Genomic DNA, 14,319 nt, shown 5'->3' with positions numbered 1-14,319 from the left:
GCAGCATCATAACTGCTCAAAGAATTTGATCTGATCATGTTTCACAGTGACAACTTTAATAATATGCTTTATTAGGTGAAATAAGAAAACATCTAGAAGTATAATTATTACTTTCTGTTCTCCTTTCTTTTATTATCCTTCATGGAAATGTTATTTGGAAGACAACTAAACATAAGGGACAATTGCAAAATTTTACAAAACTTGTTTTAAATTACTTCAAAAGTATCTAATTCCAAAAAACAGTGTTATTTGGTGTTGGGTGCACTGGTAAGTAATTTATCCATCCCCTAAGGCTGTGAATATCTGAAAGGTTTCAAACAAGATATTGCCACTATCCTCTTGTACTTAATAGGTAAAAATTTATAGTGAAACTCAAATTCCTTTGTAAATACAAAATTTTTATTGATTCTTATGTTCAGCTACTGTAATTCTACTAAAGCAACCCATAAGAACTGTTACACAGTATTTTAAAACAATTTTAATGAGATACATTCACACAACATAGAAACAATCTTAAGTATACAATCACTGGTTCACAGATCAACACATGGTTTTGCATAATACCCTATGCTCAAATTTAGAACATTTTCATTACTCCAGTTAAGAATAAATAAAATGCAAATTGTACTTCTCCCATGCTCCTTATCTTCCCACATTATTTACGCATATTACTGGTGCATCACATTTGTTGAAGAGTATTAAAACATTTGTCTTAACTATGATTCATAGTTTGCAATAGATACATTTTTCCATATACCCTCTATTATTAGCTCCTTATATCAGTGTCATCCATCTGCTCTAGCTCATCAAAAGTACTTTTTTATATTTGTATTGTTAATCATGGACATTGCCCACCATAAGATCCTCTATGCTATATGTTCCCATTAGACTGTATTTTGAAGCATGTTGTAATATCTAGATTTACAAAAGACAAATACAATAAGTTTAAAACCTCCAAAACAAAAGGTGGAAAATAAAATTCTTTCTTAAAAAATTTAAAAACACAGAATAAGTTAAAATATTAAGAATAAGGAATAGATGAACAGTAAGGAAGAGCACACAATAAGTTGGCATATCCAACTCCAAACCTATAAATTACCACATTAAATATACATAGAATATTTCCTCCTATTTGGGTAACATCATTGTTCACTATATTTAATTGGATATTTTTTAAGACAAAGAACAAAATGTTAGGATTGAAGGAGAACAATTATTGATAAATTAAACATAATTTTAAACAATTTAAACTATCACAAGAATATAAATATGAGATAAAATAGATATAAATGTTAAAGTAACTTGTCATTACTGTAATTAGTATCATTGCATTTCTTAATGTAAAATTTCTAGTATAATTCCTTGATGGGCTTCATAGATTATCTCACTGATTAAACACACTTAGATACAAATAAAAAATAAATAAATATATGTGCATTTCTAAAAGAATGGCACATGCACACATATATACATTTAAAAATATGTGTCCATGTGTGTGTCTATGTGCATATGTCTGTATATACTCAAATCCTTAGTACCCCTGAGAACTATCTATTTTGTCCTTTTTTTGTCCACAAGCCACAGCATGGCAAAAAATAAGGAATATGACTTCACCCCCTCTTAATGGCTACTCCTCCACTCCTTCCAGTTTCAAGAAAGTCTGCACTTAATTCTTCACTTTCAGATGTGACAGTGTGTCCAGGTGGCATCCTCATACTTTATAGACATATCTGCCTGCCTTCTTCAGATCTCTAAAATCCATGCACTTTTATCCCAAACATTATTTGTTTTGCACTACCAGTTTTTACCTCACATTTTTAAATCAGTAAAGACATATTTTCTGCTATCCAATCTCCCACTGCAGTTGCTTCTGGCCATTTGTCCATGAGAATATTTTAAATATGATAATATCACTGCATATACTCATATTTCAAGCAATCACCATCTCTCTAAGGATGTAATGTACAAATTTCATAGCTTGGTCCCCAATGCTTGTACTGAAACCGAAGTTCTTGTCTAGATTCACCCAATACTCATTATTAACTGTGAACAGGTTTATTTCAGATTTCTGAAGGACTCTCTCACATTTTCCTTTCTCAAGGAACTCTACCAACAATTCCATCCTTACTTAATTTGAGGAGAATTTAACATCAGATTGAAAGTTGTCACCCAAAGGTTTCCTCCATAATCTCCAGAGTGTTTCAGAACATACCTGTTTTTCATTGTCTAAATTCTGAATGATTCCACTACATGTAATATTCAAACTTCAATTATATAAGTAGTGTCATGACAGTTATTTCATATTTCCATTTCCATTTACCATTTCCATTTATTGTTATTTTTGGAGGGCAGAAACTCAGAGTGTTCTGCCCCAATCTGCTTTACTGTGGTAGTTTTATAATTGTGCTTCCATGTCTGTGAGAACAGCTGAATACATAAATGAACACTGTGCAAAACATAGCCCTATATATTATTAATCACATTAGCATTCTTCTTATTCCTTGCCCAGGTGAAACAGAATCTGCATAGTCTAGAGTCTCCACCCATGAGTAGAAAGGGGCGGATGGTTGGGAAACAGGCAGTGGATAGTGCAGCCATGTCAACCAGCAACCAACTGGGATTATCATAAACTGTAAGACAAATCTGAAGGATGGAGGAGAGGATGTAAAAGAACACAAAGATGCTCACCAGTAGAAGGATGGTTTGCATAGCTCTGGACACAGCTGAGGACCTCGGGGAGAGGTTGATCCTGTGAATGTATTGGACCTGCTGCTTATGCCTGTACAGGATGGAAACCATGGAGCTGCAGGCCCAGAGCATGAGTCCCAGACATGCAGCATCAGGGAAGGATAATGATGCTGTAGAGACTGGGACCATGAGTTTATCAGGAACTTGAAGAGAACAGTACCCAAAAACTTTTTTCTTTTTGAGGGTAGCATTTCTCCAATTGCCAGTGAAATAGATAGGAATAAGGATATTTACCAGCATGGAAAAGATCCAGCCCAGGGCTATGGAGAGGCTGATGCACTTAGGAGCTTTCCCTTGAAGTTCTGCTCACCTGGAGTTCCTGGGACTGATGGTGATGGCCTGGAAGAAACTCAAGAGGCAGGTGCTGCCAATGCACACACCCTTGCAAACTCTTTGAAGGTAGTAAAGAAGTTTACACACATAATCCCTGGGAAATTGTTTCCAATCCAAAGCTTCCATTGTCTGGGGAACTCCTCTGGTGATTCAAACTAATGCATTGGCTCAATCAAGTGCTTGAGAATCAAATCTGTGGCCCTTAAACTACACCCAGTGAAATAAATGAATCGATAATGAAAAAGAGAGAAATTTCCAAAGACTCCAAATACAGTCTGAAATAAGAAGGTGATTCCTATTGACAAGTCCCTGGAGGACATTCTGCCAGTTCCTGCTGACTGTTGTTTAAATGACTCAGAGTCAGAAAAGCCTGAAAGGAAATAGGAAGTTATTATCATGTCTACTGAAATTCAGTATTTTCCACTTCCCATTAAAAATATTAGAATATTAGAGTATTCAAAGTTGCTCTTTTATTAAAAGACTTTCAGGAGATAGATATATGAAATTTAAAAAGCAGTAGGTATCATGACTAAAAGGCCCATATATGAGGTAATTTCTTTCTTTCTCACAGAGTTATGAAGTGGGCATTACTAGGACTTTCATTAGAAAAATTAGGAAAACATACACAGAGAATGGCTAAGAGATTTGTCTAAATGCAGTTCCTGCTCAGGGACAAATTGGTGACTGCCCCTTTGCTGGATTCTGGGTTCTGTGCAAATATATTGCCTTTAACAATGGTGCTATAGGACCAGAGCTATTTCAGTGGGTTCTTCCTCTCATCCAGACAGCTGTTTTTGTTTTAACATTTGTCTGGATATTAGTCTCATGGCATTTTAAATTAAAATTTTTGTTGTAACATTTTTTCCATTTACATGTAAAGGTGTAATCTATAGGCTAACATTGAATATAATAAAGATTCAGAGACCTTAATAAAATTTAGGTCCTAAGAATATGTGGATTGTCATGTAGTAATACAGGAGCTGACCTGACCTCATGAGTCAGTATGACTTTACAAATGAAAAAATGTGCCTATATTAGGATAGCAGACAAGAAGCTCATTTTTCATTTGTGTCAGTGACAAAATTACAGCATCAGCTACAAAAATAATTATTCCACAATATTATGGCTTCTCCTAAACTGAGGACCATGAAACACCAATATTATAAAAAGGTTTTTAGGGTAGAAAGTAAGTTACTGTTTGTAGGAGTTAAAAGGTTGATGCTTAACTTAAAGCTTGCAGACACAAGTCTATGAGGAAATGCAGATTTGAGCTTTCAGGATCTTGATCTTCAATAGAAGCTGAGATATGCAGATAAAGCACAATGAGGTTTGGAAGAGACTTGCTTAAGGGAAATTAACATCTTAGCCTTAGAAGTATTTGCTTCCTGGAACTTATTTTTGCATTGTATAGCTTTTGCATGCAAATAACCTTTATCACCTTTCTTATGAGTACATAATCTTGTACTTGGTTGAAAATAAACTTGTCTGAAGACTGATGTCTCCAGATCCCCTGATCCCTTTCTCTCTCTCCTTTTACTTAAACATTCCTTAGGGTCTTAGTGGTGGCCAACAACTGTTTATGGATTTTTTATGATGTGATGAAACTTTTATGAATGCAGAGAGGTTTCTCAAAGATTTTTAAGTGATGACATGCAAAATAGAAAATATTCTGGTAGCAAATGAAAAATTTACTCTTTCAATTTATAAAAACACACATTTTAAATAGAAAGAGAAGATTTTTCATTTGCTATTAGAATATTTTTTACCAGAGCATGTATTTGACCCAGGAAGCTGCTGTATGGAAAACAGTTTTAGTCATCTTTTCCTTAAATCGTGCTTCTCTGGCTACAACAGGGAAAATAGACTCACCACAATCAACAGACCTTGAATGTTTTCAGTAGAAACATAATTACTGCTTCCTTTAAGCTTGTCATATCCCAGAGTTAGAGAAACATTTGCATCCCAGTCATTTCCATTCACATACACTGTCTCTGTACAATAGGAGATGACTCCTATAGATTCACCTACTATTTATTACAAAATTAGAGTTATTTGAGGCACACCTCTTGTAATCCAGAAAATTGCTTCTATGATCCTGTAAGGTGGCTGAATAGTGATTGATTCAATAACTACTGTCATTGAGAACCTGTTTATTATAAAGAAGTCTTTTGGTCATCTACATAAACATTCACAATCCCTCTCAGTGACGATTACATCAAATCCCATTAGGAGACATGAGAGATCTGTGTCTGGTCAGGGAAAATTCTCTCTCTTTATTAGCTCAGTACAGACCTCAGATGAGATTTGCCCTCCCTGTGTGCTTTTGGCCCTATACACAACTCAAACTCTGAAGGACACCTTTTCTGATATGATCACTTTCCTTACCTCCTGATGTGCCTCTCTCAGACTGAAATAGAAAATACCCACTAGCTGCTTCTGTCTTCCAGGATGATATGCTCCATGCAATAGTCACAGTAGCCAGTGGGAGGGAGACAACCAGATCCTGAGTTATGAGTTTGTAGTTCTGTGAGATCACCTCCCCACAGAACTGCAATTCTCATTTCACTTGGTGTGCTCTTGACAGTGCAGGCTTGGGAGCTGAGAATATTTCTGAAAACATTTTTCTCAGTTCCTAATTAGCCAAACAAATCACAAGTTTCTAGTTAGCATTACCAAAGAGAACCTGGGAATGTCTGAGAGATGCTCATCCTTTTCTGGGTTCCTGGGGCCAAGCAAAGTTTTCCATGGAGGGGCTGACAAGTCCTCATCTCTTATATGGGGACATGGGCCAAGAGCCATGTGTTCCTCTGCCCTAAGACTTTCTGCCAACCCAAAGTGATTAACTTTGGGTTAACCCTTTCCAAATTATTAACCCCCCTAAATGCACAGTCATTTAATTAATTACCCAGCTCATGGAATCAGAGCATCTGAGATCGATTTTCAGAGATTAAGTCAAAGGAAGAACATGATGCCTAGTGTTCAATTTTAGCTAATTGAAAATTTGCATTATATTGAAATTTTGTAGGACAATATCCTTTAAAATATTGAATACCCAGGCTAGATATGAAATGTAAATAGAACAATAACTACAGAAAGGGCAGGTTTATTAGAGATTCTCAGAATTAAAAGTGCCAGGATCAGATGCTTTAATACATCATTCATTTAATGATCAGATAAACCATTGCTACTTCCTTAATTTGAGAGCACTGTATGGTCATCAATATTCTGTAATTTTATTTATGGAGGGATTTTCAGTAATGTGTACCACTTGCTTCTTTAATCAGTCAATATGAGTCCAAATGAACCCTTAGGCTATATCTTCAAAAAAAATCCTGCCTTTATCCAGGTTTCTCATTAAACCATGGAGATGCAAGAGTCCAAAATCCATAAGGTAAACTGTGAGGCTGACAACACTGATGAAGGGTCTTGACTAATGCCATAGGATCACAGGCTGAAGAAACAGAGAAAATTCTTCTTCTGTAAAAGTCTACAACTGATTAAATCAAATCCAAGTGATTGGATTCTCCTGTTATGGAAGGCATACTCTTAGTTGATTGTAGATGTAACCAGTCAGAGATGCAATCAACTGACACATGATTTAACAAACCAGGCTTCTGGGTTTTTCAATAGCCATGAAGCATACTTGCAGTAATGGTTAGGCCAGCACTTGTCTGGCCAGACAACTTGGTGTCATCAAAGCTGACACCTGAATCCAACCTTGACAAGATGATAAAAAAACTTGTTAAATTTTGGTCAACACTGACTATGATACAGAAATTCACTTTTATAAACTCATTTTTGTTGCAACTCTCTATATTCATTCAGGGCTTATAGTACATAATCAGAAACAAATTTGATAACGTATTCCCAAATCTTTTTGAATATACATACTTCCCTGAAATAATAGTATACATGAAGGGAAGAAGTGACAGAGATTCTCCAAAATAATGGAAGAAAAAGGAAACTTATGCTTACATCTGAAACACAGCCATGCATCCATGTACTTTATACTCACAACACATAGATGATTATTTTTCAATATGCTTAAAATTTCTCAATTCAATCCAGGACTACTGTCAAAATCCCAAGTTTAAAATCTAATCCGCTTTTCAATGTTTAAGGGATTTGTATCCAGAAAAATCTCAATTTTTTCTCAACATTATTCCCAAATGCTAAATAATATGGGGTATATATTAATTAACAAAAATTTTAAGTTGTGGTCTTTAAAAAATTAGTTCAGAGCTCTATTTATTAAAATGCTACTTTCATTTTTTAGGGCTCACAAATGTCATTTTTATGAGGTCATTTTAGTTTATTCTTTATCTATCCTTGCTTTAAATCCTTCTGGCATTTTAATCAATTACTGCTACTGTTTTATCCTATGTCCTAGTACATGTATATTCTAACTAGAATATAAATTATTTGAAACCAAGAGTTATGTTTTATCTATTTATGACAGCATTTATTTACAAAAAAATACTGATTGACATTAACAAAGCTGCTATAAATTCAAATTCTTCCATATGGTGAGGTAACAAATGGCCAAGTAATCAAAAGCCACATCATTTGAAACCGAGGTAATGAAATTTATTTAAAATCCATTTTTATTTCTTACTAAACTTAACTGATTTCATGAAAATAATATGTTTGACTCAGCATATTTTAAGCTTTATTATACTTTGTATAAGTTTTATTATTACTGTTGGTCTAAACTCATAATGTAACCGACTCTTAGCAAACATCCCAGGGAACTACCCCCACTCAAAACTTCCATAGGACCCCTTGCAAAACCAAACCTGCCCAAGCTCACAAGGTAGTCCCAGGATTGCCCTCACATCTGCCCCCTGGCAGCTGAATTCCTGTGTTAGATCCCTGTATCCAACCTCTACCCTCTGGCAGTTTTAGCCCCAGCACCTAGAATCTTGCAGTAGCTCCTTTATCCACACCTACTTTTTGGTACTTTCAGCACTGGCAGCTACAAGCTTGCAATAACTCTGTTCCTAGTCTTCCAATTTCTTGCTTCCAAGTTGGTAAATGAAAATCCATCACCTCCCTTTCCTTACCCTCACCAACCATCCTGTATAAACTGAACACTTTCCTGTTTGCTCTGGGCTGTCACATCTTAGGCGTCAGCCCACATGAATATAGATGCACAATAAAGCTCTTTTGATTGAGTGTTAGTATTTTCTCTCCCCTCCTTATCAAGAAGGCTATCATTTTAGTGCCAAAACCTGGAACCAGGAATGGAGGCACAACCTCCATAGCAGTGGGCATAACCCACTTACCTGGCTTCAGTACCAACATCAGTGATTCATCTTGGGGTAAAGAAAATGCTATCCACTTTTTTGGTATACTCTTTCTTGGGAAGAGCTGCCTCTGCTGGGTCTAGGACTCTAAATCTCACTGGGTTTAAAACTTTCAAGGGGGGATGCCCTCTTGATTCGTGCTAAGTCATCAAAGAGAAAGTGTCTCTCCTTCCCGTTTTCTCTCATGGATAATGGGCAGCTCCAACCTACCCATGACACTCTTTTGCATTGCTTACATCAAAATCGTACAGCCCTTAATCTTTATAACTGTTTATAAATGATAAGCACAAACATGCAACAGAATAAGCTATGTTTGTTAATTTTTTTACTAAAACTTTTGCTCTGTTAACTGTTTAATCAGATTATTATTAAAATAAAAATAGCCCTGGAATAAGAGTAACTGAATAAAATATAATCAAATTTTAATAAATAATATGAAAGGTTTTTGACAAATATAGATATATTTTCCTGGATTTAAGCTTTTGACAAATTAAACAATTGCAGTATATTTTCCAGAACTTAATAGTCAATGTACTCTTGAAATTTCTGCAATTTTAAGATATTGTGAAAACAGGGATTTTTTTCAATCTCTGATGAAATAAATTTTATGGTAAATTTTGAGTTAAACAAATGTGATTCTATTCAGCTTGGGTGTGTTCTCCCTAAATTTATACAAGCTTACTGATAAAATAAGCTAGCCTAAGGAAATATTGAATTGAATTGAAAAATTGTAGGCATATATACTTCATATAAAAATAAATAAATGTATGGATGTGTTCCTAATCCAAGCATCAATTTCTTCCTTCTTCCATTAGCTTTTATATCTCTGTCTCTTCTCTTGTTCATGAAGACTATTACTGGAAAAAAGTAGGTAGGTTTAAAAGCTTCGTGAATTTAATATCAAATTTATTTCTGATTTTGTGCAGTCTGAATAAATAAAAATCATTGTGGAATGGACATGGAGGTTGATGAAAAGAATAATGAAAGGGATTTTGTTTATTATAATCATTGTTAGCTAGTAGCCCTGAACAGATACAGAAATTAATAAAGAGTTGGAGGATGTGGAATATATGTGTTATAGTCATTGTTGATTATAAATTCTGAATAAATGTAGAGAATTGTAAAACAGGAGTTTATGAAAGTGAATTCTGTTTGTCATGGTTAGAACTGGCCAAAATCTAAGAAGTGTGTTTATCACATATCTCAGAAAGAAAGGGTTGTGTGTCATACTGGCTATTCACACAAAGCTAAAGTTTAGTTCTTCATGTCAAAACAACGTGGATTGTTAGTCTGTTCTAAATGTAAAGTTAAAATTTTTTTTTCTTAATCTTCTGAGTACTCTGTCGAGAAAACCAAGATTCTACAATGGAATTATATCCTTAGCCTTCTCATCTTTTGTATCAGAAGATGTCTCCTCCTTGCTCAGGAAAAAATGTTACAAATAATTTGTTCTCTCATCTTCTATAAGTAAGGTGTTAAAAATAGTTTAACCTATTGCATAGGACATGTTTGGGAAGTACTACCAAGGTTTAAAAGGAGATTTACTGTCCTATTGCTCATTAAATTCATATAGGTAAAGTAATACTATTCATACATTTAGAAACTGCATAAAATTCCTAAAAATCTAGCAATGTTCTCAATATCCATGTTATATCCTGATACTAATCTATATGATGCTCAGCAGTGGTATGGTGTTAGTCATAGTTTTACTTATTCTTAAAAACTGTAGATCATAGAAACAGCCAAGTTTAAGTTGCACTGCTTTGCTCTGGTAGTTCTCTAAAAATATATGTGGTCAGGTATAGGTCAGAGTTCCATCTATAGCAAGGAAATACTTAAAAGACGGGCAGGGAAAATGAGAACTTCATTTAGAAATGCTTATGAAAATTAAAGCTCCGATTTTAAGCTTTAACTGTTATCTTGAAATTTTAAAATGCTTTGCTCCTTGTGTAGCCTTGCCATTCCCTGACACATTGTGTGACAACTGAAACTCAGATTTAGTTCTACAGCTCTGAAAGACAGCATGGGTCAAATCAGCAACTGTTAAAAAAAAAACTTGAAAAATATCAAACTCTGATTAATATGAATTGAAACTAATCTGGTTAAAACAAACGTAAATCAATATGCAAGGTAAAGAATAATACTGTGTGTATTTCAGAGCTTTAACTTTTGTTTAAGATTTTTAAAAGTTTATTTAGTCCAAAATTTAAGTTTTTGTAGCACACTGCTAATTTAATCTGTCTAGTCTGTTAATTTAAACAGCCTAATTTAGCTTAATTTATTATAAAACCTGGAATAAGAAATAGAACCTTAATATTATATGCAAATTAATGTTAAACAATAATGCATTTCAGGATATTTGGGGCAGAAAATGAGAAATTATTTGCAAAATTCCTTAAGGGACTGGGAAAATAAAACTATTAAACTTCCTCACCTGGGGAGTTTCTGACATTTTCTTAAGCAAGAGTTTCTCTGAATTTCAAAAGCCAATAACTCAATTTTGAGGCTTGTCCTTATGAAACTTATTTCTGTAACAGAAAACTAAATTTACTTATGATAAGTGCCTAAGAGTCATCTTCAGAAAATCTCTGCTGGTGCTTAAGTGTGGTTACCCTCTAAGCCAGACTCTAACCTTCCCTTCAGTATGGCCCATAATTTACAGTGGTGTAAACATGGAACTTGCATCATGGACATAACCGGTCTTAGCATTGCAGGACATAACTGGTCCTGGCATCATGAATTAACTGACCAAAAGTGGAAAAGTAATACAGTTTCAATGGCTAAGGTATTTCAAATTGAGTTGAGAGGTCATTCTGGAAGGAACAATTATACAAGGTTCAGCCAAATATTGCAAACGACAACAATAAAGCAAACCCCAACCAATAGTGTTCCTTAAAGATGTTTTGTGCTCTATACAATTTTAATAATTAAGTGTGTTTTTCAGAAACTTAAAACCTCCAGATTGTTCTAATACCAGAGAGGCACTGAAACCCAGAGATACTGGATTTTTCCAGAACAACAAATATTATTGCATCATCCCTTTGCACCTTAAAAATAATGCCACTTTTCAGCTTTGAAGAAGTTAGGAAGTCATCACCCAGATACCCATCAATATTGAGAGATAATTATTAAATTAAAGGAAGAAATTGGGGTGGGCAGTGGTGGCTCAGTAGGCAGAGTTCTCACCTCCCATTGTGGAGACCCAGTTTCAACTCCCGGTGCTTACCAATATTTTTTAAAAAAGGAAGGAATTATAACTTAGAAATGAGGATTTAAGTGATAATTTAATTACTGGATCATATTCTTTTGGGCTTTTTGGGATAATAAAGTAGAATGGGTGAATACCTAAAATTCCTAAACTATAATTCAGCTGCCCTGATATCTAAAATGATTGTAAAAACCCAAATACTCATTCCTTTTTGAGAAACATGATCAAGCCCTTTTTCCTCTTTAATCATTACAAAATCTTTCATGGACCCTACTAACCCCTTTTCTGTACCTATCTCTCCCTCTCTTGTCAGTTCTGAAGTATGGAACCCAAAATCTCCTAGAGTAGTGGCCCACAATAAACAAATTACTATTCACCTTAGGGATCTCACCTAATGGTTTGGCTGGATGGTCAGAGACTTGAAAGAAGCATGAGTGGATAATTGGTGACAAAGCGGTCTAGGGAAGAGATATTTGAATAGACCTTTCTGAGAATGTAAAGGTCTTGAAGATATTTGTGTCCCATAGGGTGATTTCAGCAGAGGAAAGTTTCACTAATAAGGTGGATAAGATGATCCATCCTGTGGATACAAGCCAGCCTCCTTGCTCAGCCATTCCTATTACATCAGATCATCACCATCAGTCCATAAATACACTCAGGCACATAAGTACAAACATATACATGCATTCATACATATAGAAAAACCACTATTGTACTATGTGAAAACTTCATCATTGTGCATAGAATTCTGTGAGTACCAAGAGAATGAGCAACTGGATGCTGTGCAAAGAAATACCATTCACATATATCTGATGGAATTGGGGGAATTTTTATTCCTGCTGCAGGAAAAGCTGAGCCTGAACATATTGGAGTCATTGCCCAGGAGAATGAAGGGGCTGTCATTTGGGAAACATGTAGGAAATACTATGTCTAACTGCAGAAGCTACAAACTGGGATGGTTAGAAAGAGCAATGCAAACTTAAAGGATCGAAGAGATAGTGTAAGAGCATACGAAGATAGTCAATCTGGTTTATACATACCTACATTCATACAAAGAATATCTTTCTCTTCTATCAGGTAGTAATGTTTAAAAATTGTATATTAGGAAATGTAAAACTAATACTAATTACAATGACAAAATTCATTAAACCTAAAGTGTATTTTATCAGATTTATATCTGTATCTATTTATTTATATATTATATATGTATATAATTATATTGATTGTTTAAAATTACATAAAATATTTTCATTTAAATAATCTTTATGCTTTTGCCATATCTCTTGAAAAATGAACAATTGAATACAGTCAAACAATTATTCAATTTAAGTGGGTAAACTAGCCTATTTGTTAAGAATGAATATATTTGGAATTAAAATTGTCAACTGATTGTTTTCTCATAAAACTTGCTCTATTTTCTTATTTTATCTATCTTAAATTCTTTCCTGTTAATTTTTGAATAATTCTATATCTTACACTTTTTCTTGGAAATTGTATATCGCATCCATCATTTTTTAACATAGAAATTATAGTATACATTTTAAAACTCATCACTGTATCAAGATTTTAAAACCTTTAATTTATATCTTCACAATATAATGACAATAGCAGGTCACTAGTCTATATAACTTTTCAACTTAAAAGAAATACTGATGTTTTGAATATTTAAATAATTATTATAAATACGTATAAATATTTAAGGATCGTGCTTTGTCATAAGTATACAACTTGATGAGATTAATAAAACTGGGAAACTTCTGCATGAAACTCTCCGATTAGAAATGAAAATATTTTATAAATCTCATATACTAAAAATCAGAATTTTTCATGAAGCCCTAATGTAAAAAAAACACGGACTATTATTAGCCCTGAGGTGCATGCTTGTGCCCCATTCTTGTCAGCACTCTCCAGGTTAACCATGCTTTTCCCACCCTACAGCCAATATCATTCTCACCTCTTTTATACATCGTATCAATGGAATCACACTACCTGGACTTCTTAGGACTGGACCTTTGAAATTCATCTATGTTCATCTATATTCAGTTGTCTTGAATTCATCTATATTTTTGCAAATTATTGTGTCTCATTCATTAGCATTGGTAATGGTATTCTCCTGTGTGAATATCAAACAGTTTGATCATTCTATTGTTGATGCTTACATGAGTGTTTTCAGATTGGGGCTGTTAGGTATAATGCTAGATATTAATGCTATAAAATGTTTTCTTGGCACACATATGAATTGCTCCCAAGTCTGTCCATGGTATGGCAATTTTATTTCATATGTTTATGTAATAAGAAAGATGTAATAGCAATTCTATTTAATTATGAAATCACTTGTAATCATAAATATAAGGTTTTAAAACTTTTTGACCTGGAAAATGCTCACAGTTTAATGTCAAGTGAGACACAGGACACTGAACATATACAATAAAATCTCAGTTTTGTTTAAAAGTTCACATAACTTACATCAGTGTAATGTGAATCTTGTAAGTTTTTGCAAGGTCTCTATGAACAGAACCACTGCCAGCCTGAACTGAAAGGTACTGAAAAGAAATAGATTTAAATAGAAATTATTACAAAGGTGAAATCATAGAAGCTAATGTCAAGAGTTAAGACATCTTTGTGGACTGAATGAGTGTACCCATCCATGTTTCTGGAAAAGGTGAGTCTACCCAGAGTTTGTAAATGGAAGATCTTCCAATCCATTGTTCAGGAAAAGATGTG

General features: G+C 34.2%; 1 pseudogene; it reads right to left on the bottom strand.

Annotated features, from left to right (window-relative positions):
• Window positions 1-2,463: 2,463 nt before the first annotated feature.
• LOC143658259 (vomeronasal type-1 receptor 4-like) lies at window positions 2,464-3,401 on the bottom strand (annotated as a pseudogene).
• Window positions 3,402-14,319: the final 10,918 nt, after the last annotated feature.

This window comes from Tamandua tetradactyla, chromosome 16 (assembly GCF_023851605.1).
Source record: "Tamandua tetradactyla isolate mTamTet1 chromosome 16, mTamTet1.pri, whole genome shotgun sequence".
NCBI classification, from domain to species: domain Eukaryota; kingdom Metazoa; phylum Chordata; class Mammalia; order Pilosa; family Myrmecophagidae; genus Tamandua; species Tamandua tetradactyla.
This window is presented reverse-complemented; position numbering and strand designations above follow the sequence as displayed.